The sequence below is a fragment of the Pseudophryne corroboree genome, chromosome 4 (genome assembly GCF_028390025.1).
Source record: "Pseudophryne corroboree isolate aPseCor3 chromosome 4, aPseCor3.hap2, whole genome shotgun sequence".
NCBI lineage: Eukaryota > Metazoa > Chordata > Amphibia > Anura > Myobatrachidae > Pseudophryne > Pseudophryne corroboree.
The window spans coordinates 130,375,468-130,400,286 of record NC_086447.1 but is presented as its reverse complement, the minus strand read 5'-3'; the positions used below and the strand labels follow the sequence as shown (position 1 = coordinate 130,400,286).

At 49.1% G+C, this 24,819-nt stretch overlaps 1 long non-coding RNA gene across 2 annotated transcripts in view; it reads right to left on the bottom strand.

Annotated features, from left to right (window-relative positions):
* LOC134909040 (uncharacterized) overlaps window positions 1-24,819 on the bottom strand; it is a 261,137-nt gene that overhangs the window by 233,860 nt on the left and 2,458 nt on the right. For both annotated transcript variants that reach the window (XR_010175833.1, XR_010175834.1), the window contains exon 2: window positions 16,383-16,479. This is a non-coding gene — a long non-coding RNA (uncharacterized LOC134909040). The remainder of the gene's footprint in view (window positions 1-16,382; window positions 16,480-24,819) is intronic.

Below are 24,819 nucleotides of genomic sequence, written 5' to 3'. Positions count from 1 at the left end.
AGGGTCGCTTATCTTACTCACACAGCTACCTCGGTGCAAATTTTAGGACTAAAAATAATATTGTGAGGTGTGAGGTATTCAGAATAGACTGAAAATGAGTGGAAATTATGGTTTTTGAGGTTAATAATACTTTGGGATCAAAATGACCCCCAAATTCTATGATTTAAGCTGTTTTTTAGGGTTTTTTGAAAAAAACACCCGAATCCAAAACACACCCGAAAAAATTCGGTGAGGTTTTGCCAAAACGCGGTCGAACCCAAAACACGGCCGCGGAACCGAACCCAAAACCAAAACACAAAACCCGAAAAATTTCAAGTGCACATCTCTAATTTACATACAGTATGCTGTGGTGGAGGCACTCCTAAGCAGCAAAGGTTACGGGCATATTTATAAATGGGAAAAATGCTTTATTGCTGGTGAAAGCATGTGTTTGGTTGGTGATAGCTTTGCCCTATACTAGAAATGAGTTACCACCTTAGTGAGAAGCATACAGTTTTTATCAAGTATGACCGTGGAACCTACATTTCTGCAACGCCTGTTTCTGTGGGCCTGCTTCACAGGTGGATGCAATGCTGGGTTTGTGCAGTTGGCCAATGTTTATTGTTCTGTGCATGTGTCGTCGCACTGCGCATGTACCGCAATGGGCGATAGATGGCGGTCGCAGTGTGGATATGGATTCAGAGTGATTGTCAGTGACAGTTTGAGGGAGGGGCGGGGGGTTTACAAAACCCAGATGTGTTGTGACTGTTTTGTGGGTGTTTTGCAGCTTGCCCCTTCATACGCAGTAATGAGGGTTCCGGCGGCTTAGTTGCAACGGAAGTTTTGAGCAGCCATGCTGCGTCTTTGGGCTTGATTCAGACCTGATCGCTAGCAAGCGATGTTTGCACTGCTGCGATCAGATAGTCGCCGCCTACAGGGGGAGGGTATTTTATGTGTGTAAGTGTGCGATCGCATGTGTAGCAGAGCTGTACAAACAGATTTTGTGCAGTCTCTGCGCAGCCCAGGACTTACTCAGCCGCTGCAATCACATCAGCCTGTCCAATGACGTCAGGAACTTTCCCTGCTAACACTTGGACACGCCTGCATTTTTCCAGACACTCCCTGAAAACGGTCAGTTGACACCCATAAACGCCCTCTTCCTGTCAATCTCCTTGCTATCGCCTGCGCAAACGGATCCGTCGCACAAACCCATCGCTGAGCGGTGATCCGCTCTGTACCCGTGCGATGTGGCTGCGCATTGCGGTGCATATACATGCGTAGTTTGTGCCTGATCGCCTGCTGTGCGAAAACACACAGCAATGATCAGGTCTGAATTACCCCCTTTGTGCGCTGCTAGTGGGCGTCTCCATACAACTCCCAGTGGCTGTGACATTTGCACATTTTCGCAGAACTGCTGCACACGAATTCGCAGTCACAATGGCCTTTATCTCCACCTCTGTACCAGGCCTTGTATTACATTATCATTTAAAAAAAATAGACTTTACTCTCAGAATTAAGTATTTTTAGTAAATTAGTGTTTCAAACTGTTTATTTGTATAGTACATCAAAAACATTATAACGAATCGATTAAGTTTTCCAAATGAGTGGATGTGAGAGCGGCCTTATGCATGCGGAGAGAGTGATGGGATAACTGTTACCGCACCAGGACGGGTGTAGTACGGCTGACCGGCGGTCTCCTGACCGCCGGTCAGCTTACCGACGCCGGGATCCCGGCAGCATACCGATGCCGGGATCCCGGCGGGGAGGGGGGAGTGCAGCAAGCCCTTTGCGGGCTCGCTGCGCTCGCCACGCTGCGGGCTCGGTGGCGACCTGCGGTCGCCACGGGTTCTATTCCCACTCTATGGGTGTCGTGGACACCCACGAGTGGAAATAATCCCTGTTGGTCGGCATGCCGACCATCGGGACAGTGACCCGTCGGGCTGGTGGAGGAGGTCATGTGACTGTCGGTCAGCTGACCGGCGGTCACATGAATACCACCCCACCAGGACAGCAATCTCTTAAATTCTGGCGATATGGGTTTAAAAAAATGTTGTTTAATAAAACTGTAATTATGGCTGCAAAGGGCTCTCAGTGATAAATTGTCCTGTCAGTCCCACGAGATGAGTCTGCGATGCTAAGCTCTGCAGTACAGCAGAGGAAGAGTCTGACGGTTCACCTCAATATGAATGGCTGGATGTCACTACGGCTGCTTTAGTGGCAATTGGGAGAGACTCTATCGCAAAAGCCACAGGAGCATATGCATCAATGCTTGGAGAGAGATAAAGTAGAGAGAGAGATAAAGAACCAACCAATCAATCAGCTCCGACATGTTACAGGATGTGTTTGAAAAATGACAGTTACAGATTTCCGTCCGTAATGCCCAGAGATATGCAAAGATGTGTATGTTTGCTGCTGTGCATTTGCAGTTTGCTAGAATTTGCTAGCTGTGTCAGCCTACGTAGCTGCATGTGACTCAGGATTAGGATGGGCAATCCCGGGCCATTTTTTCAATCCCGGGAATCGGGGTTGAAAAAGGTCAGATAAAACACAACAATCTCACTGGGCGCGTTCTGGCGGCAGGGCGGGCACTGTGGCGGTGAGGTCCTGCGGCTGTGCAGCGTGAGGTCCTGCGGCTGTGCAGCCACCGTATCTCACCGCCGGGGGAGGTGAGCAGAAGGAGCCGGGCAGCGTCTGAGCGTCCTGTGGACGCTCAACACTGCCCGACATATCAAAAAATTTGTTACTAGCCAATCCCGAAATCCCCGGGATTGTTAGCTCCAATCCCGGGATTGCATCCCGGACAATTTTAGGCCAGGATCCTGGGATCCCGCCGATCCCAGGATTGGCCACCCTACTCAGGATCAGGCCCTTTATGGACCAGATTCAGAGATGTAATTTGTATGCAGCGGATGTGTCAAAACATAGAGGGCGATTTTGCAGATCCAAATAACTGCATACAGACAGACACAGGCTGTCGCCGGACCTTCCATAATGAGCCTGATATGTCATCCTATCATGCAGAGTGGCCACTGGCGCCATGCTTCCTAGGTACGGAATTGCAGACCCAGAATGAAACACACACTGATATCGGTCGCGACACGCCTGCATTTTTGCCACCAACCCCCCCAAATGGTCCCTGTTAATCACTTAGCAAAGAAATCCTCACTGGAAGCAATGGGGGTCATTCCGAGTTGTTCGTTCGTTATATTTTTCTCGCAACGGAGCGATTAGTCGCTAATGCGCATGCGCAATGTGCGCAGTGTGACTGCGCCAAGTAAATTTGCTATGCAGTTAGGTATTTTACTCACGGCATTACAAGGTTTTTTCTTCGTTCTGGTGATCGTAATGTGATTGACAGGAAGTGGGTGTTTCTGGGCGGAAACTGGCCGTTTTATGGGTGTGTGCGAAAAAACGCTACCGTTTCTGGGAAAACGCGGGAGTGGCTGGAGAAACGGGGGAGTGTCTGGGCGAACGCTGGGTGTGTTTGTGACGTCAAACCAGGAACGACAAGCACTGAACTGATCGCAGATGCCGAGTAAGTCTGGAGCTACTCAGAAACTGCTAAGAAGTGTCTATTCGCAATTTTGCTAATCTTTCGTTCGCAATTTTGATAAGCTAAGATTCACTCCCAGTAGGCGGCGGCTTAGCGTGTGCAAAGCTGCTAAAAGCAGCTTGCGAGCGAACAACTCGGAATGACGGCCAATATCGCTCCGGTGCCTCGGTGCGTGTACAGTGCGCTCGTGACACATGCGCAGTCGGCCGATGTCCATTTCACCTTTCAATATCTGTAACAGGATAAAAGAATGTGTAAAACTCCTTGTAATGAGACCAATTTATGGAAACAAGCTTTGTTAAACGGAATGATTCATCCCCACTAACGGGAAAGCCTTTGTGACCCTGACAACGACATGAATTTCTACTGCCATGAGAAGGACTTTCTCCCAACCCCACAGATGAAATAGGATTTAAATAGCACTGACAGATGTATCATGAATAGTATGTATAGATGGATAATCAGCTTGTACGTAGATGCTGCGGAAAATGAGCTTTAAATGTGCATCTGCTAATAAAGTGTTTGAGAGCTGTGGGATGGTGTGAAATGCTTCCTCTGCGGCAGCTATCACATTACAGTATGTCTTCAAGAAATATCCACAATCCCACTCTAAACTGACCTGAACAGCAGCGCACAGTATAATTTGTTCTGCGGAGACTCGCTGCTCTGTATCTATGGTGAATGAAACAGATAAGAGAAATGTTACTTCTCTTATACGATAGGTTCACAGTTCCCATGTAACATACCATCTACTCCCCGGGGATCTCTTTTATATAAATATATATACAGTATGTACAGAGTTGGTATCGGGTTTACCGGCGGCCGGGATCCCGCGCAACAAAGCCCCTTGCGGGCCATAGGTTCTAATGCCGACTGTCGGGATTGAGAGCCGGCAGGTTGTCAGGGTCGGTATTGTGACCACATAACTACATCCCGTCCAGTATATTCTCCATTATCAGGATATATTTATTGTTTTCATATAATGAGAAAAATGTGATATCTCTGACAATATTTGCTTTTGACCTCAGTTTATACTTTTTTTTGTTATAAAGCTAAAGATACACATATAAAAAGAAAAATAAATCCATGGGAGAAACATTACATTTCACCCATAAAAATGATTAAGTAACTATTGCTACTGCATGAATATATCCCGAAGTAGAGTCTCTATATACTGGAGTACTGAGAATTTTAGGCCTGTCATATTGCTGGAATTGATTGGTGTTAGGCAACAAAATATGAAACTTCCATTATTTCACAAAGGAATGCACTTATCACAGCCAGCATGGGCAACTGGAGAACCTAAATACACGATTCTGATTCGGACCATCAGCAGTAACGGACGTCTCATTTGATCCTCCCCTATATGCGCTTATAGTCTGAAAGACTTAAGTGGGGTCTACGCATGCATGTGGTCAGACTTCTGTGATTGTTAAAGCATCTGGATGCAGATAGGACACCTGTTTCTGATGGATCTTTTGCAGCCAGGGTGGGGTGGGTCCAAGAGGCGAAACTAATGATGACAGCTGAGGCTATCACTAGCATTGGCAAGTACGCAGGCTGCCACAGATGTGTCCGACTCAGGATTAGCCCTATATTCAGCTAACTGCAGTATATGGAGATGCCACATTGCTGGTTGGGTACATGGCAGCACCCAGGGACAATAGAGGGTATTCTGTTCCTGATCCTCTGGACAAATGTTGCCTTTGCTGAGGCTCTGAAGTACAGGAACATTAAGGAGACCCTGAAATGACTCCATCTGCTACAGAAGACCGTACCAAGCAGAAGCCATGACAAGAAATGTGTGATCCACATGAAAAAGATTTGAAGTGGTCCCCAAAGCTTTAGTGAGGAACGCCTTGCCATCAGAGTAGGTGTGATCACATTTTTACTATAGGGCCTACAATGGTCTAGTTACGCCCCTGGATACCACCCTATCTTATATATGATACCACTTTTTTGTCTAATATCAAATGTTTTACAAACGTTGCCCATATTCACTCTGTACTTTAAAATAATCTAATAAGTAAGCAAAGCTCCTCTGAATAGTATTGTAGAATATGGTAAATATGAATAATGTAGAATTATATTATGGCTATATCTAGAGATATTTATTGGTGCTTAATTGCCTACAATGTATTACATGTTGCATTAATACAGCTGGGATGTGTAGTTCTACAGCAGCTGGAGAGGGCTACAATCTCTGCAAATAATTTCTTTCTGACTGTAAGTAAACTAATTGACCTCTAGGGGGCTCTGTCCTCTATCTTAATGTGCATGATAGGTCTGACCAGTGATGCTATACTGTACATTAGTGACACACTATGGTGATAAAATGTATATAACACAATAACAGAAAAAGTAATTACCAAAAGCTGAAGAGTTTCTCACAACAGCTTTTAGTATAGATAGATAGACTACAGGAACAAACCAAGTAGCAATGCATGGGGGTTTTTTATGCAGTGAAAATACTGACTGCCTTTGCATCATACTTGCCTACTCTCCCGGAATGGCCGGGAGGCTCCCGAAAATCGGGTGACCCTCCCAGCCCCACGGAAGAGCAGACAAGTCTCCCGGTTTTTAACTTACCCCCTGTCCGGCCGCCCACTTTGAGAGTAAAGTGGGCGGTCCAGACAGTAGATGACCCGATTCTTGTTGAATCGCGTCATCATAGACACGCCCCCTGCTATAAAATGCCGGTTATAATAAGAATTTACTTACCGATAATTCTATTTCTCATAGTCCGTAGTGGATGCTGGGGACTCCGTCAGGACCATGGGGGATAGCGGCTCCGCAGGAGACAGGGCACAAAAAGTAAGCTTTTAGGATCACATGGTCTGTACTGGCTCCTCCCCCTATGACCCTCCTCCAAGCCTCAGTTAGGTACTGTGCCCGGACGAGCGTACACAATAAGGAAGGATCTTGAATCCCGGGTAAGACTCATACCAGCCACACCAATCACACCGTACAACTTGTGATTTGAACCCAGTTAACAGTATGATAACAACGAAGAAGCCTCTGAAAAGATGGCTCACAACAATAATAACCCGATTTTTGTAACAATAACTATGTACAAGTATTGCAGACAATCCGCACTTGGGATGGGCGCCCAGCATCCACTACGGACTATGAGAAATAGAATTATCGGTAAGTAAATTCTTATTTTCTCTAACGTCCTAGTGGATGCTGGGGACTCCGTCAGGACCATGGGAATTATACCAAAGCTCCCAAACGGGCGGGAGAGTGCGGATGACTCTGCAGCACCGAATGAGAGAACTCCAGGTCCTCTTTAGCCAGAGTATCAAATTTGTAAAATTTTACAAACGTGTTCTCCCCTGACCACGTAGCTGCTCGGCAAAGTTGTAATGCCGAGACCCCTCGGGCAGCCGCCCAAGATGAGCCCACCTTCCTTGTGGAGTGGGCATTTACAGATTTAGGCTGTGGCAGGCCTGCCACAGAATGTGCAAGTTGGATTGTGCTACAGATCCAACGAGCAATCGTCTGTTTAGACGCAGGAGCACCCATCTTGTTGGGTGCATACAGGATAAACTGCGAGTCAGATTTTCTGACTCCAGCCGTCCTTGAAATATATATTTTCAATGCTCTGACAACGTCCAGCAACTTGGAGTCCTCCAAGTCGCTAGTAGCCGCAGGCACCACAATAGGCTGGTTCAAGTGAAAAGCCGAAACCACCTTAGGCAGAAACTGAGGACGCGTCCGCAGTTCTGCCCTGTCCGAATGGAAAATCAGATATGGGCTTTTGTACGATAAAGCCGCCAACTCTGATACTCTCCTGGCTGAAGCCAGGGCCAGTAGCATGATTACTTTCCATGTAAGATACTTCAAATCTACCGATTTGAGCGGCTCAAACCAATGGGATTTGAGAAAATCCAAAACTACGTTGAGATCCCACGGTGCCACTGGAGGCACAATCGGGGGCTGTATATGTAGTACACCTTTGACAAAGGTTTGTACTTCAGGCACTGAAGCCAATTCTTTCTGGAAGAAAATCGATAAGGCCGAAATTTGAACCTTAATAGACCCCAATTTGAGGCCCATAGACAATCCTGCCTGCAGGAAATGTAGGAATCGACCCAATTGAAATTCCTCCGTTGGGGCCTTCTTGGCCTCACACCACGCAACATATTTTCTCCAAATGCGGTGATAATGTTGTGCGGTCACTTCCTTCCTGGCTTTAATCAAGGTAGGAATAACTTCCTCTGGAATGCCCTTTTCTTTTAGAATCCGGCGTTCAACCGCCATGCCGTCAAACGTAGTCGCGGTAAGTCTTGGAACATACAAGGTCCCTGCTGAAGCAGATCCCTTCTTAACGGTAGAGGCCACGGCTCTTCCGTGAGCATCTCTTGAAGTTCCGGGTACCAAGTTCTTCTCGGCCAATCCGGAGCCACGAGTATTGTTCTTACTCCCCGTAGCCGTATAATTCTCAGTACCTTTGGTATGAGAGGCAGAGGAGGAAACACATACACGGACTGGTACACCCACGGTGTTACCAGAGCGTCCACAGCTATTGCCTGAGGGTATCTTGACCTGGCGCAATATCTGTCCAGTTTCTTGTTGAGGCGGGACGCCATCATGTCCACCTTTGGTTTTTCCCAACGGTTCACAATCATGTGGAAGACTTCTGGATGAAGTCCCCACTCTCCCGGGTGGAGGTCGTGTCTGCTGAGGAAGTCTGCTTCCCAGTTGTCCACTCCCGGAATGAACACTGCTGACAGTGCTATGACATGATTTTCCGCCCAGCGAAGAATCCTTGCAGCTTCTGTCATTGCTCTTCTGCTTCTCGTGCCGCCCTGTCTGTTTACGTGGGCGACTGCCGTGATGTTGTCCGACTGGATCAACACCGGCTGACCCTGAAGCAGCGGTTTTGCCAGGCTTAGAGCATTGTAAATCGCTCTTAGCTCCAGTATATTTATGTGAAGAGACGTCTCCAGGTTCGACCACACGCCCTGGAAGTTTCTTCCCTGTGTGACTGCTCCCCAGCCTCGTAGGCTGGCATCCGTAGTCACCAGGACCCAGTCCTGTATGCCGAATCTGCGGCCCTCTAACAGATGGGCACTCTGCAACCACCACAGAAGAGACACCCTTGTTCTTGGTGACAGTGTTATCCGCTGATGCATGTGCAGATGCGATCCGGACCATTTGTCCAGCAGATCCCACTGAAATATTCGTGCGTGGAATCTGCCGAATGGAATTGCTTCGTAAGAAGCCACCATCTTTCCCAGGACTCTTGTGCATTGATGTACTGACACATTTCCTGGTTTTAGGAGGTTCCTGACAAGTTCGGATAACTCCCTTGCTTTCTCCTCCGGGAGAAACACCTTTTTCTGAACAGTGTCCAGAATCATTCCCAGGAACAGCAGACGTGTCGTCTGGGTCAATTGAGATTTTGGAAGATTCAGAATCCACCCGTGTTGTTGAAGCACTACTTGGGTTAGTGCTACTCCGACTTCCAGCTGTTCTCTGGACCTTGCCCTTATCAGGAGATCGTCCAAGTAAGGGATAATTAATACGCCTTTTCTTCGTAGAAGAACCATCATTTCGGCCATTACCTTGGTAAAGACCCGAGGTGCCGTGGACAAACCAAACGGCAGCGTTTGAAACTGATAATGACAGTTTTGTATCACGAACCTGAGATACCCTTGGTGTGAAGGGTAAATTGGGACATGCAGATAAGCATCTTTTATGTCCAGGGACACCATGAAGTCCCCTTCTTCCAGATTCGCTATCACTGCTCTGAGTGACTCCATCTTGAACTTGAATTTCTGTATGTACAGGTTCAAGGATTTCAGATTTAAAATAGGTCTTACCGAACCGTCCGGCTTCGGTACCACAAATAGTGTGGAATAATACCCCTTTCCCTGTTGTAGGAGGGGTACCTTGACTATCACCTGCTGAGAATACAGCTTGTGAATGGCTTCCAATACCGTCGCCCTTTCTGAGGGAGACGTTGGTAAAGCAGACTTTAGGAACCGGCGAGGGGGAGACTTTTCGAATTCCAACTTGTAACCCTGAGATACTACCTGCAGGATCCAAGGGTCCACCTGTGAGCGCGCCCACTGTGTGCTGAAAATCTTTAGTCGACCCCCCACTGCCCCTGAGTCCGCTTGCACAGCCCCAGCGTCATGCTGAGGGCTTTGTAGAAGCCGGGGAGGGCTTCTGTTCGTGGGAAGTAGTTGCTTGCTGCACCCTCTTACCCCTTCCTTTGCCTCTGGGCAAATATGACTGTCCTTTTGCCCGCTTGTTCTTATAGGAACGAAAGGACTGCGGCTGAAAAGACGGTGTCTTTTTCTGTTGGGAGGTGACCTGAGGTAAAAAAGTGGATTTTCCGGCTGTTGCCGTGGCCACCAGATCCGATAGACCGACCCCAAATAATTCCTCTCCTTTATACGGCAATACTTCCATATGCCGTTTGGAATCCGCATCACCTGACCACTGTCGCGTCCATAAACTTCTTCTGGCAGATATGGACATCGCACTTACTCTCGATGCCAGAGTGCAAATATCCCTCTGAGCATCTCGCATATAAAGAAAAGCATCCTTTAATTGCTCTATAGTCAATAAAATACTGTCCCTATCCAGGGTATCAATATTTTCAGTCAGGGAATCCGACCACACCACCCCAGCACTGCACATCCAGGCTGAGGCTATTGCTGGTCGCAGTATAACACCAGTATGTGTGTATATACTCTTCAGGGTAGTTTCCAGCCTCCTATCAGCTGGATCCTTGAGGGCGGCCGTATCAGGAGACGGTAACGCCACTTGTTTTGATAAGCGTGTGAGCGCCTTATCCACCCTAGGGGGTGTTTCCCAGCGCGCCCTAACCTCTGGTGGGAAAGGGTATAATGGCCCTCATTCCGAGTTGTTCGCTCGGAGTTTTTCATCGCATCGCAGTGAGAATTCTCTTAGTGCGCATGCGCAATGTTCGCACTGCGACTGCGCCAAGTAACTTTACTATGAAGAAAGTAAGTTTACTCACGGCATTTTCATCGCTCCGACGTTCGCATTGTGATTGACAGGAAATGGGTGTTACTGGGCGGATGCACGGCGTTTTAGGGGCGTGTGGCAGGAAACGCTACCGTTTCCGGAAAAAACGCAGGAGTGGCCGGAGAAACGGTGGGAGTGCCTGGGCGAACGCTGGGTGTGTTTATGACGTCAGCCAGGAACGACAAGCACTGAACTGATCGCACAGGCAGAGTAAGTCTGAAGCTACTCAGAAACTGCTATCTCGTTTGTAATCGCAATATTGCGCCTACGTCGGTCGCAATTTTAAGAAGCTAAGATTCACTCCCAGTAGGCGGCGGCTTAGCGTGTGTAACTCTGCTACATTCGCCTTGCGAGCGAACAACTCGGAATGAGGGCCAATGCCAATAACTTCTTTGAAATTAGCAGTTTTCTATCGGGGTTAACCCACGCTTCATCACACACGTCATTCAATTCCTCCGATTCTGGAAAAGCTACAGGTAGTTTTTTCACACCCCACATAATACCCCCCTTTGAGGTACCTGCAGTATCAGAGATATGCAAAGCCTCCTTCATTGCCGTGATCATATAACGTGTGGCCCTATTGGAAAATACGTTTCTTTCTTCACCGTCGACACTAGATTCATCTGTGTCGGTACCTGTGTCGACTGACTGAGGTAAGGGACGTTTTACAGCCCCTGACGGTGCCTGAGACGCCTGGACAGGTACTAACTGGTTTTCCGGCCGTCTCATGTCGTCAACTGACTTTTGCAGCGTGCTAACATTATCACGTAATTCCATAATTAAAGCCATCCATTCCGGTGTCGACTCCCTAGGGGGTGACATCACCATTACCGTCAATTGCTCCGCCTCCACACCAACATCGTCCTCATACATGTCGACACACACGTACCGACACACAGCAGACACACAGGGAATGCTCTTATCGAAGACAGGACCCCACTAGCCCTTTGGGGAGACAGAGGGAGAGTTTGCCAGCACACACCAAAGCGCTATAAAAATGTATATAAACAACCCTAAAAGGTGTTGTTTCTGTTATATGCGCTTAATATATAAAAATATCGCCAAAATATGCCCCCCTTCTCTGTTTTACCCTGTTTCTGTAGTGCAGTGCAGGGGAGAGTCCTGGGAGCCTTCCTCACAGCGGAGCTGAGCAGGAAAATGGCGCTGTGTGCTGAGGAGAATAGGCCCCGCCCCCTAAAACGGCGGGCTCTTCTCCCGGAGTTTGCGATATATGGCAGGGGTTAAATACATCCATATAGCCTCAAGGGCTATATGTGATGTATTTTAGCCATAGAAAAAGGTATTATACATTGCTGCCCAGGGCGCCCCCCCCAGCGCCCTGCACCCTCAGTGACCGCTGGTGTGAAGTGTGCCGACAACAATGGCGCACAGCTGCAGTGCTGTGCGCTACCTTATGAAGACTGAAAGTCTTCTGCCGCCTGTTTCCGGACCTCTGGACCTCTTCAACTTCGGCATCTGCAAGGGGGGTCGGCGGCACGGCTCCGGGACCGGACTCCATGGCTGGGCCTGTGTTCGATCCCTCTGGAGCTAATGGTGTCCAGTAGCCTAAGAAGCAAATCCATCCTGCACGCAGGTGAGTTCACTTCTCTCCCCTAAGTCCCTCGTAGCAGTGAGCCTGTTGCCAGCAGGACTCACTGAAAATAAGAAACCTAAAAAACTTTTTCTAAGCAGCTCTTTATGAGAGCCACCTAGATTGCACCCTGCTCGGACGGGCACAAAAACCTAACTGAGGCTTGGAGGAGGGTCATAGGGGGAGGAGCCAGTACACACCATGTGATCCTAAAAGCTTACTTTTTGTGCCCTGTCTCCTGCGGAGCCGCTATCCCCCATGGTCCTGACGGAGTCCCCAGCATCCACTAGGACGTTAGAGAAAGCGGCATTTCCGAGTGGGGGGCGTGGCTCAATGGTGTAACCCCGCCCTCGTTCCACCTCTGTCCCTCCTCCACCCGCCCCGTTCCGCCTCCTCCCCGCCCACTCCTCTCGTCGTATTCCTGCCCAGCCCCTCCATTGAGCCGTCCTGGCAGCTCTCTCCCTCTGAGAGCTGCCAAAAAGTAGGCAAGTATGCTTTGCATGTACTAAATGAATACCGGCCAACATTGTGTTTACACTAAAATTTAGAATTCAGACAGGACGCGCCCCTTCCCAACTTCAAATCTCTGCACATTTTCTATCTGCCCCACAGGCAGTGCAACATGTTTTGTGAAGGTGCACACCAGGGGCAGAACAAGCGGCGGTGCAGCTGGTGCATTGCACCAGTGCCCTCCGCTATAAAGGGGCCCACAGCCAACAAAACTGTAATGAGTCAGACTGACTCATTGGTAAGATGCTGTGCCGCAGCTCTGTGTACAGGACAGAGAGGGAAGATGCAGTAAGTTCCTCAGGAGGAGGAGGGGCAGTCAGGGGGACCCTCCCCTTACCTCTCCCTGGCTCCTCCTTTCCTTCTGACTAGTGACTGGGACTGGGTGGTGAGGCGGTCCCTTATGCGAAAGCCCTGGCAGGGCAGTAAGGAAGAGCCATCCACTGGCCTGCCAGCCATCTCATTGCTGATCCATAGTTCACTTGCCAAGTTTTCTATCATTCTAGTCAGTGCCAAGTCCGGGCCTACTAGCACCCTGTGTGATCATTTTTGGAGCACCCTCTAATATGTGTCTGTGGTGGTGTTCTGGAAAAGTGGGCATGGCCTCACAACAAGGATGTAGTCTCACAAAAAAAGAGCGTGACCTCAAAGGGAATGTCATATCCGTATGACGGGGAGAGGGTGATGTCTTGGAGAGGCAGAGGGTGACAGGAGAAAGAGGGTGATAGTGATGCAGGGGAGAACCAGAATCAGTGGGTTGCCCCTTACATATTACGCTCCCACAGCAGTAGTGCTCCTTACACTTTATGCCACTCAGTAGTACTCCTTATGCACGTTACGCAACACAGTAATAGTGCCCCTTACACATTATGCCCACACAGTAGTACTCCTTATACCAGGGGTGGGCAATTATTTCAGCTGGGGGGCCGCTTAACACTTCCAGCGAATATTCGAGGGCCACACACAAAATACTCAAAAAGAGTCCCCTTTTTACACATTACGGCAGACAGCGTGCCCTTTTTTACACAATACGGCAGACAGCGTCCCTCTTTTTACACATTACGGTAGACAGCGTCCCTCTTTTTACACATTACGGCAGACAGCGTGCCCTTTTTTACACATTACGGCACACAGCGTCCCTCTTTTTACACATTACGGCAGACAGCGTCCCTCTTTTTACACATTACGGCAGACAGCGTCCCCTTTTTACACATTACGGCAGACAGTGTGCTCTTTTTACACATTACGGCAGACATCGTCCCCCTTTTTTACACATTACGGCAGACATCGTCCCCCTTTTTTACACATTACGGCAGACATCGTCCCCCTTTTTACACATTACGGCAGACATCGTCCCCCTTTTTTACACATTACGGCAGACATCGTCCCCCTTTTTTACACATTACGGCAGACATCGTCCCCCTTTTTACACATTACGGCAGACAGCATCCCCCATTTTTACACATTACGGCAGACAGCATCCCCCATTTTTACACATTAAGGCAGACAGTCCCTACCCCCCTTTCCTCCCCTCCCCTAAACCCATATTGCAGTTTTTAATCCCCCTCCCTCCCCACCCCTAAACCTATATGGCAGCTTAAGCACTGATCCAGGGGTTGGCTGGACAGGGGGTTTACCTGTTTGTCACCGTGACAAACGATCCCCGCTGTCCGAAGATCCGCGCTGCTGCTGGCCGGAGTCACCACTGATGTGGCCTCTCCTGCTCCGGCTCGCTGCCCGCCGCTTCTCCTCACTGGCCACCGCTTAATCTCCTCCTCACAGGCCGCCGCTCCTGGTCACTGCAGTGCCCGCTCCCCGTGCCGCCCAGCTAACAGAGGAAATCCCGGTCAGCTGACTCTGTGACGTGACCGGGATTTCCTCAGCGGCGCCGCGTCTGAGAGCAGTGCAATGACAAGCGGCCTGTCGGGCCGCTTGTCATTTCACTCTGGTGGGGCACAGCGGGCCAGGCAGGATCGGTCCGCGGGCCACATCCGGCCCGCGGGCCGCCTGTTGCCCACCCCTACCTTATACCAATAGTTCCCAAACTTTTTTGAATCACAGTGCCCCAAAGTATCAGAATTTTCTTCACGGCACCCCTAGGCCAAAATTTTCTTACTGAGAAATTTAGAAAGAAATATTAAATGAACTAAACTGTGTTTATATGTCATCCTTTGGTTCAATTGTGTTGTGAGGGACAACATTTGCTTCTGTTTGTCCACATAGTTTATGACTGACAGCCACCAGCACTGGTTTTGCCTATTACATTGACCATAAATAATTTGAATTGGTCCTGGACCACCAATCCAAGGCACCCTTGCAAGTGCCCCGAGGCACTCTAGGGTGCCACGGCACACAGTTTGAAACCACTACCTTATACACATTATGCTACACAGTAGTAGTGTCCGTTAAACATTATGCCACACAGGGGTGTATTCAATAACTGTCGGAAGCTGCCGTCTTGTCGGAAAGATGGCAGCTTCCGACAGAAATAGGTCGGATGGGGTTCCCACCTATTCAATAGGGGCTGATTTTTTCCGACAAGTCGGGAATTCCCGACTTGTTGGAAAGCACGTGGATCGGCGGAATAGACGCCGATCCACGTGCTTCTGTCGGAAATGGGGCCAAATCCGACAGGTTTTGGCTTCTTTTCCGACAAACTCAATCCAACTTGAAAACAAGTCGGATTGAGGTGAGGAGCGGTGCTGCGGGCGGTTGGGGAGCTGAGATCGGTGGATGGCGGGGGGAGCTGGCCAGGCACCTCTCTCCCTGCAAAGCCTCCCCCCGCCGCCGCAGATATGTTCCTCCGCTGCCAGCCCCTCCCGCCGGCCGCCGATCTCTGCTCCTCCCGCTGCCTGCAGCACCTTTCTTCCTGCAGCGCGTCCCCCTGCCGCTCCACACATATCCCCCGCAGCCAGCCCCTCCCGCTCACGGCAACCAATCTCTGCTCCCCTGGCCGCTGCTGTCAGCGCTTCAGCAGCCGCTGACAGCAGCGGCCTGACAGGACCCTGTGTACGGTCGGATCAGGCCGTCCATTGAATAGGGGTTGTCAGATCCATTCCGACTACTGCATGTCGGAATGGATCCGACTCTTATTGAATATACCTCACAGTAGTAGTTCCCCTTACACATTACTCCCACACAGTAGTACTCTTTATACATGTTACTGCCGCACAGTGGTACTCCTTATACACGTTATGCCACACTGTAGTAGTGCCCCTTACACATTATACCCACACAGTAGTACTTCTTATACACTTTATGCCCACAAAGTAGTGCTCCAGATACACTTTACACAACACAGTGGTACTCCTTATACACGTTACACCACACAGTAGTAGTGCCCCTGACTATCTTGACTCAAAAGTACTTCTTCACTGCTACCTACTGCTAGCCTCAGACCCACAGCCCCAGGCTTACCCTCAACCAGAGTAATCCCAGATGATCCCTATATGAAATGTAATTAAGTCAATCATCTCACTCCACACCACATGAAACAAAGTAGCACCACCACACACGTCATGGGTGACCACACCACCTGCACTGCACCAGAGTCCATAATTTCCCTCTCCTCAGTTCACAATCATAGTCTCCTCCTCCTAGCCCTCCTCACCACTGTAGTTCACTTGCCAAGCTATGTGTCACTCCAACAGAGTTTCTGGAGTAACTTCCCTTCATTCTCCCATATTCAATTACAATGATGTGAAGGCTGCAGTAGTGAGAGCTAAGGAAACAGGAGAGAACACTAACCTGAAGCAGGGGGTATTTTGCTTGTGTAGAACTACAAGCACTAGCATTCTCTGGTATCCAGCTGTAGCTGAGACTAGTAACACCACACTGCAACATACTGAAAAACAAACAAAAAAAACCCTCAAAGTTTGTAGAAAATAGCATGTAATTTATATAAGCATCCTCGTGCTACACGTTATTAGACTCCTAACTCCTACAAGGTATATTCTCTGTATATGTAACAGCTGCAGCACCTTCTTTGTATATAAATGCTTTTCACAAGAAGCCTGTATATGAACCCAGCCCTCGCCACATCATTATTTTGGTGGTGCTGGGGGATTTAAAGAACCAGTTGGGAGGGTGGCCCAAAGCATATTGTGGCGCCTGGGTCCACCACCCATCACTAGTTCCAACCCCTGTACTAACTGCTCATTTTTTCTTTTTAATTTGCTCCTAACGCTGAATTAGGAATGGCTAATCGGCAGTCCGTAATCGATTATTTTGGGAATCGATACGGGATCCCATTTATTTAATACACTGTGGAACAGGTAAGTTTATCGCTGCTACAGCCTTGTGATTTTTGGAATGATTCAGACTATACATTGTGACTTGAGAATCCATCCAAAATCAAAACGATGGGCATCGATCTTTTGGGAATAACAAAGATAGATGCCCAACCCTGCTCTGAATCAGCCCCACTGTGCATGCGTTTCATAACTTGTACTTTTCCAGGGAAATAGCCACAAGTACAATGATGTATAGTACAGGTGGCAGATTAAAGACACTGGTAAAGTCAAACACACACAATCGCATACCAATTGCCGAGATTTAATTTGATTTGGCTGCAAATTGCTCATTTTAAAACAGCAGAAAATTTGAATGGCAAAACCCTGATGCCACAAAGGCAAAGTTGAGCACTGCCCTTGTAACTTAATACACAATTTGCAGGAGTCTGTTGCAGCGGGTAAGGCTATGATGATGCAATTCACAGTAAATCATGCTATCATGCCCCCACCACCCCAACTTCACAGACGTGGACACGAAGCAGCAGGACTGTGAACTCCATACCTCCCAACTGTCCTGAATACAGCGGGACAGTCCCGCTAATTGGACAATGTCCCGCTGTCCCACCTGCGGGCCACAGTGACCTGTGGGAAGGGGGGGCAGTTGAGAGAGCCAGTGATATCAGCTGGTAATCACTTAATAGGTGCCATGCGGCATCTATCAGTGCGGGAGTGGAGCCGCCAAAATGACAAGAACGGATGTTGCTGCACGAGGCCCCACCCCCACTACTCAAAGCCCCGACCCTTTTCGCCCACGGCTGCGCCTCTGGCGCGGGTTGTCCCTACCCCCAACGATCAAAAGTTGGAGGGGTATGGTCATCTCTAGGGATGGCCATTAGTGGGTTATCCATTGATGGTTACCAAAGATGGTACCATTGATGGATAACCTCGATGGTGTGAAACCATCTGGTAAGGAACCATCAATGGTCCCCCCCCCCCCCCCTCCCGGATACTTACACCTGCTTTAGTGTCCACGATTTACGTGCCAAAAAGAGCTCAGGGGCATGGCTTCACGGATGTCGGGGGCTCCGTGTCCCAAGACCTTGAAAAAAAGTTACAAAAAATATTTGGTTGCTCTGTAACATCGATTGTGGGAAACCATCTGGTTTCCCCCCATCGATGCTAAAACTAGTTGCCATCAGTCATAAACCATCAATAATTTAAAATCATCGATGGTTGATGGCCATCCCTAATCAACTCTCCTACTGACGGCCAAGTCTCCCAATAGGCACGTATGAGTAGGATTACCATACTATCCCTTTAAACTGGGACAGTCATGAATTATGGCTTCGGGGGGAGGAGAGAATGGGAAAACTTGAGCACAGGTCAAATGAGCATAGTTGTTTGGTTATAATAACCAGCAGTATGATTTTCCACGATTGTTCACATTATTGTCTTCGTAGAAGGATGTCTAGAGAAATAACTCGAGTGGAGGTGCACCCCTGAGAGTCAGATATTCAGTATGTATGGGGAGAGGGGGAAAGGGACTCTTGTTTTTGGGGGGGCACTCTTTAGAAGAAAAAAATATTTTTTTTCATAAAATGTAACTTTTATTTCAGCAATATTAATATTTATTCACAGACCAAGACAAAGACATTCACATAAAAACATAAATTCACAAAAGCCACATCCTCAGTTCCGTGTGGAATCACGTTTTGAAGTTTTGCGAAATATTACAAAACAATCCAATAATAATACAAAACAATATCCCACTCTGCACCCACTCTGTGGAATGCCGTACCACACACAATAAGACTCTCCTCTAGTCTCCAAACCTCCAACCGTTCCCTGAAAACTCACCTCTTTAGGCAAGCATATCAAATTCCAGAACCACCCACATAACTTTCATAAACCTTCCTATCAAATTGCATCCACTCTGCACAGTCCACACATATCCTCACATGTCTTCTCATTCTTCACTTTCCCTTGCTCTCGAACCCGGTTCATCATTGCTGTACGACCATATCATACAGCCCAGTGGCGTAACTAGAAATTTTTGTCCCCCAAGCCAAAAAATTCTTCGGTGCCCATCCCCCATAATTGGCACTAGTAAAGGGACAAACATGCGTGCGCGTCGCAAAAGGGGCGTGGCTTCGTTGAAATGGGCGTGGCTTCACATAAAGGGGCGTGGCATTGCAGGAAAAGACTACCTTATATCCCAGTTTTGCAACCTGCACGCCCAGACGTTAGCCACCACAGGAAAGGATTCATGCCCCTTACATTATTGGTAATTTTTCCTTCTTATAGTAATGCCCAGTATACATTATGCCACATACTGCAATGGCCCTTAGACATTATGCCACACGCAATAATGCCCATTACACAATATGCACACACCGTAATGCCCCCGACACATTATGCCACACACCGTAATGCCTGTGACACATTATGACAGGAATCGCAATGCCCGTTATACATTATGCTACACACTGCAATGCCCCTGATACATTATAGCACATACAATGTCTGACACATTATGACACACACCGCAATGACCCTGAGACATTATGCCACATACCACAATGCCCGTGATATAGTATACAACACACCGTAATGCCTGACACATTATGACACACACCGCAATGTCCGTGATACATTATGCCACACACTGCAATGACCCTGAGACATTATACCACCTATCACAATGCCCGTGATATAGTATACCATACACCGTAATGCCTGTGACATATACCGCAATGCCCGTTATACCCTATGCCACACACCACAATGCCCGTTATACATTATGCCACACTGCAATGCCCCTGAGACATTATACCACATACCACAATGCCCGTGATATAGTATGCCACACACCGTAATGCCTGTGACACATTATGACACACACCGCAATGTCCGTGATACATTATGCCACACACCATAATGCCCATTACACATTAAGTCCTACAGTAAGGCTTCTAATTACTTTTAAATTACCTGCTCGTTGCCAGGAGTTTCATGCAGTAGTGGATCTTGCCACGGGCAAGCAGGACTTTTGCCCGAGGGCGCCGCACCAGGGCAAGATCTGCTGCTGCTGTGCCCTCCGCTGCCGCTGTGAAGGGAAACTACAGTTTCCCTTCGTGGAGAGGTCCTTTACTGTGCGGTGCGCGATGACGTCATAGCGCACCGCACAGCAAAGGTCCTTTCTACGAAGGGAACTAGACGCTACGCGTCTAGTATCCCTTCGTGGAGAGGACCTTTGCTGTGCGGTGCGCCATGACGTCATCGCGCACCGCACATTAAAGGACCTCTCCACAAAGGGCTTCACAGCGGCCAGCGGCAGCGGGCACATTTCAGAGCGCTACAGTAGTCTGTACAGAGGGCGTAAATGACCACACCCCCTGTATGAAGCCACGCCCCCCCATTGCCGCCCGGGGTGCGCAAAGCCCCAGAACCGGCCCTGATTTCATGCTCTTGGTTTCATGCACGATGCCAGGGGTTTTCATGCTCAGGGTGTCATGCTTGTTGCCAGGGGTTTCATGCTTGTTGCCAGGGGTTTCATGCACTGGGTGTCATGCTCGTTGCCAGGAGGTAGTGCTTGTTGCTAGGGCTGTGCTCCCAGTGCCACATATGCCCCCAGTGCCAGATATTTCTCCACAGTGCCAGGTACTCACATGCCCCCAGTGCCAAATATAGCCCCCCCCCCCCATGTGCCAGGTACACATATACCTCCCCAGTGCCACATATGCCCCCCGTGCCAGATATTCCCCCACGGTGCCAGGTACTCACATGCCCCCAGTGCCAAATATAGCCCCCCCCATCTGCCAGGTACACATATACCCCCCAAGTGCCACATATGCCCCCAGTGCCAGATATTCCCCCACAGTGCCAGGTACTCACATGCCCCCAGTGCCAAATATAGCCCCATGTGCCAGGTACACATATACCCCCCCAGTGCCACATACGCCCCCAGTGCCAGATATTCCCCCACAGTGCCAGGTACTCACATGCCCCCAGTGCCAAATATAGCCCCCCCATGTGCCAGGTACACATATACCCCCCCAGTGCCACATATGCCCCTCGAAGTGCTCCCCCTCCCCCTGTGCCGAATATGCTCCCCCAGTGCCAGTTAAATCCCCCCCCCCCCCCGCTGTTTTGTGATGGAGGGACACGGAGGGCACAGTGCGCGCCTCTCCTGTGTCCCTCCGGCGGGTCTGTTAAAGGAAGTGCCGGTTTGTGAGCCAATCAGAGCTCACGAATGGCACTTCATTTATTAGACCCGCCGGAGATGCAGGAGGTACACAGGAGAGGCGCGCGCTGTGCCCTCCGTGTCCCTCCATCACAGCAGCGGAGGGAAGGAGGGAGAGGAGACAGCAGATTGACATGCGGACACTCGTCCGCATGTCAATCTGCGCTAAATCAGTGGCGGCGCCCCCGCAGCCCTGCGCCCCCAAGCCACCCTGAGGGCTGCAGGGGCAGTAGTTAAGCCACTGATGCAGCACACCTAGAACCTTTGCAATCTGGCGGACAACTATGCAATAGATAGCACCTTTCCTTGTGTACACATGCCTATTTCCCTATAGACTGTAAGCTTGCGAGCAGGGCCTTCCTACCTCTATGGGGTATATTCAATAAGGTCGAAACTGCCGTCTTGTCGAAAAGATGGCAGTTTTTTACTTTTTCAGGTCGGAAGGGGTTCGACCTATTCAGTCCCCAGCATTTTTATTCGACAAGTCGGGGAATTCGACTTGTCGAATAGTACGTGAATCGGCGGTATAGCTGCTGATTCACATGCTTCTGAAGGAAACGGTGCCAAATTCGACAGGTTTTGGCCCCGTTTCCGACCATCTCAATTCGACTTAAAAATAGTCATACTGAGATGTGGGACCTGAGAGGAGGAGAGGGGGGAGAGCCGCAGGCAGACGGGGGACAGCAGCGCTACAGCACAGCGCTGCAGGAGGATGTGTCATATCTGCCGCTCATGGCAGCGTCCACCCGGCTCCAGCAAGTGAGATCCCGCGGCTGTCCCCCGTCTGCCCGCGGCTCTCCCCCCTCTCCGGTTCCTCATCTCAATTCGACTTTTTTAAAGTCGAATTGAGATGGGCATTGAATAGCCCTTGTCGGATCCATTCCGACAAATGCATGTCGGAATGGATCCGACTCTAATTGAATATACCCCTATGACTGTTTGTTATTACCCAGTTTTGTTATATCATTGCTATTTCCAATTGTAAAGCGCAACGGAATTTGCTGCGCTATATAAGAAACTGTTTATAAATAAATAATAAATAAATAAATATCCTTTATTATTGGATTGTTTTGTAATATTTTGCAAAACTTCAAAACGTGATACTTTATCACAGGATTCCACACGGAACTGAGGATGTGGCTTTTGTGAATTTATGTTTTTATGTGAATGTCTTTGTCTTGGTCTATGAATACATTTTAATATTGCTGAAATAAAAGTTACATTTTATGAAAAAAAAAATTTTTCTTCTTCTAAAGAGTGCCCCCCCAAAAAAACGAGAGTCCCTTTCCCCTTCTCCCCATACATAGTCATGAATTACACAGGTTCTGTGGCTGGCTGACTACAAGCCTGCACGTCACCTGATGTTAATCAGCCATAGAACCTGTGTAATTCATGAGTGTCCCTGTTTGGTAAGCCGGTTCTGAGACTCAAGGTCGACAGCAATTAGGTTGACACACCTTAGGTCGACCCTTGAAATAGGTCGACATGGACAAAAGGTCAACATGAACAAGGTCAACATGGAAAAAGGCAGACATGAGTTTTTTATGTTTTTTTGGTGTTGTTTTCTCCATAATGTGACCAGGAACCCCAATTAGTGCACCATGTCCCCTCGCATGGCTCGCCATGCTTCGGGCAAGGTGCCACAGGTTACCGTTCCCAATTGTAGTCCACGTGGATTGTAAAGTATGAAAAAGTTCAAAAAAGTAAAAAAAAAGTGAAAAACTTGTGTCGACCTTTTTCAATGGTGACCTTGTTCATGTCGATCCTTTGTCCATGACGACCTATTTCAGGTGTCGACCAAAGGTGTATCGACCAATTGGTGTCAACCTAAGTGGTGTCAACCTTTTGTCTGGATATCGGTAAGCCTAGGTATGAGACAAGTCAACATGTTGGCGGCAGAGTATCAAAGAGTGGATAAAACTAGCATGGTAATAGTGTGCACTTGGGGGCAGAGTGCGTGCATATGCTGACACTGCTGTAATAATCCTCTGCATCGAACTCAACTGCATGCAGCCACACTACCCTACCACTAGAGGGTTGAGGCTAGATCCAAGTGGCCTAAGGGACCTTTTCCGTCAGGGGGAGGAGCCACGACACAAAGGGGAGGAGCTACGCCAGCGGGACAGCTGCTCCAGTATCCACGCCACCAGGGCTGGCTCTAGGCACGTTCGAATTGAGCGGCCGCGCGGGGCGCCACCCTTAATGGGCGCCGCGCGCTGGCGCCGCCATTTTCGTTCCTGGAGCCGGCCCTGTGCGTGCGCTGCCCGGCCTTAAACTATTATGTGCTTACGCGCTGTGCGGCGCTGGCATCTGACGTCAGACGCCAGCGCAGCGCACATAGCGCACACCACCCGCACCGCCGCCACACCGCCCGCGGCCCTGCTCCCTCAGACAGCAGCACTCCTCCCCCTCCCAGCGCAGCAGGTATTGGGGGCATTTATGGATGGCATTATGTGGGGGCTGCACTGTGGGGTCATATCTGCACTGTGGGGGCATTCATTTATCTAGCACTGTGCAGGCATTTATTTATCAGGCACTGTGGGGGCATTTATTTATCAGGCGCTGTGGGGGCATTTATTTATCTGGCACTGTAGGAGCATATCTGGCACTGGGGGCATTTATTTATCTGGCACTGGGGGCATTTATTTATCTGGCACTGGGGGCGTTTATGTATCTTGCACTGTGGGGGCATTTATGTATCTGGCACTGTGGGGGCATATCTGCACTGTGGGGGCATTAATGTATCTGGCACTGTGGGGGGCATTAATGTATCTGGCACAGTGGGGGCATTAATGTATCAGGCACTGTGGGGGGCATTAATGTATCTGGCACTGCAGGGGCATATCTGGCACTCTGGGGGGCATTAATGTATCTGACACTGTGGGGGGCAATAATGTATCTGGCACTGTGTGGGCGCTTATGCATCTGGCACTGTGTGGGCACTTATGCATCTGGCACTGTGTGGGCACTTATGCATCTGGCACTGGGGGCATTTATGCATCTGGCACTGGGGGCATTTATGTATCTGGCACTTGGGGCATTTATGTATCTGGCCCTGTGGGGGCATATCTGGCACTGTGGGGGCATTTTTATATCTGGCACTGTGGGGACATATCTGGCACTGTGTGGGCATTTTTATATCTGGCACTGTGGGCACTTATGTATCTGGCACCGTGGGGGCACTTATGTATCTGGCACTGTGTGGGCACTTATGTATCTGGCACTGTGGGGCATTAATGTATCTGGCACTGTGGGGGGCATTAATGTATCTGGCACTGTGGGGGGCATTAATGTATCTGGCACTGTGGGGGCATTAATGTATCTGGCACTGCGGGGGCATATCTGGCACTGTGGGGGGCATTAATGGATCTGACACTGTGGGGGGCAATAATGTATCTGGCACTGTGTGGGCACTTATGCATCTGGCACTGGGGGCATTTATGCATCTGGCACTGGGGGCATTTATGTATCTGGCACTGGGGGCATTTATGTATCTGGCCCTGTGGGGGCATATCTGGCACTGTGGGGGCATTTTTATATCTGGCACTGTGGGGACATATCTGGTACTGTGTGGGCATTTTTATATCTGGCACTGTGGGGACATATCTGGCACTGTGGGCACTTATGTATCTGGCACTGTGTGGGCACTTATTTATCTGGCACTGTGTGGGCACTTATGTATCTGGCACTGTGGGGGCATTTATGTATC